The 1,319-nt window shown below is 59.0% G+C and overlaps 1 protein-coding gene across 1 annotated transcript in view; it reads right to left on the bottom strand.

Moving 5' to 3' along the window:
* The window catches only part of MCTP1 (multiple C2 domains, transmembrane 1), a 448,818-nt gene extending 447,651 nt beyond the window's left edge, over nt 1-1,167 (bottom strand). The window contains exon 1 of the mRNA XM_014543980.1: nt 826-1,167. The gene's annotated coding sequence lies outside the window, so the exon portion shown is untranslated. The remainder of the gene's footprint in view (nt 1-825) is intronic.
* Between the last annotated feature and the right edge of the window lie 152 nt (nt 1,168-1,319).

Consider the following 1,319-nt stretch of genomic DNA (forward strand, 5'->3'; position numbering starts at 1 on the left):
GGCCCAGAAATCAGGATTTTAAAAAGATTCCCAGGTGATTCTAATGTGCAGCCAAGGTTGCGAACCACTGCTCTAGAAGACAGAGGGAGTGCACGCAGCCGCTCCGTGGAGCGCCTTGGGGCCCTGCATGCAAGTTTACTGGATTCTTGTCCGAATACACCTGCGTGATCCGAGTCAACATGACGCAGGAAGCAGCGCGCTCACAACGCAGCCGCTTCGATGACTATTCCATCTAAGAAAAGGCCACAGAAACACATTTCACTAACTCGGCTGAGACGCGCGCAGGCTGCTCACTTGTTGGGCAGCGACCCACTTGCCGCGGGAAGTTTCAGGAAGGGAGTGTGGGTAAGTCAGCAAACCTCTGCTCTAAGGCTTTCCCCACGCCATTACCTCGCGTTTACCGTTAAGTCACCTGTTCGCATTTCTATTCCTTCCTGCAAACCATGTGTGTCCAGTGCTGGCCCCTCCACACCACCATCAGCCATGGTTGTCATCCTTTTCACGTTTTGGGGTTTGTTTTTCTTTTGACAAAGTGAGACATGGTGGAGAGTCCTTCTAGAAGACCTCCAAAAAGTACCCTGAATTATGTCTAACTTCATTTCTCCCCTGTTTGGCGACCAGTAATGCTTCCACTTTCACTGTCACCTCATAAAGCTATTTCTGCCCAAAGTAAAGTCGGGGTGCAAGACTTATCTTCACTGAGCAGGTGCGGGACGTTTTCTTTCCACGGTTTGATTTGCCTGGGAGCACCCACACCGCCCTGCAAGTCTCGGGGTCTCGGTCCCCCCAAAGCTGGAGGCGTGGCCCCGGGCACCCAGCACTCACCTGGCTGCCGCCGCACTCCCCGCCCTTCTCCAGGGTCCAAGGCTCCCTGGAGCTCTGTGCCCGCTCTGCCCCCGCCGGGGGTGGAGGTGGCTCCAGCAGTTGCTCCAGGCTGGCAGTGCCTGGCAGGGAGGAACTCTTCTGATGGCACAAGTGCGCCGCGGCGCCCCGACGCTGTGCACCCTCATCTTGGGCACGGTTCCCCCTCGGGGGTGGCTGAGGCGAGGAGGACAAGGAAGAAGATGCGGAGGACGAAGAGGGAGCCGAGTCTGGGGAGCGTCCGCCAGGAGGCGTCGCTCCGCCTGCTCCGGTCCCGGCCGCGGGCCCCTTTCCCGCGGGGAGCAAATGCTCCAGAGGCTCTGGGGAGGAGCAGCACAGGTTGGGCTGGGAGGAGGAGAAGACACGGTCCAACACTTGCTTCCGTTTCTTGAAGCCGATCCACCTACTGCCCGTGCCACCCGCTCCGGCCAGTGCTTCCCGCCTGCCCCCAGGGGGTG

Source organism: Myotis brandtii, unplaced genomic scaffold, assembly GCF_000412655.1.
Source record: "Myotis brandtii unplaced genomic scaffold, ASM41265v1 scaffold344, whole genome shotgun sequence".
NCBI lineage: Eukaryota > Metazoa > Chordata > Mammalia > Chiroptera > Vespertilionidae > Myotis > Myotis brandtii.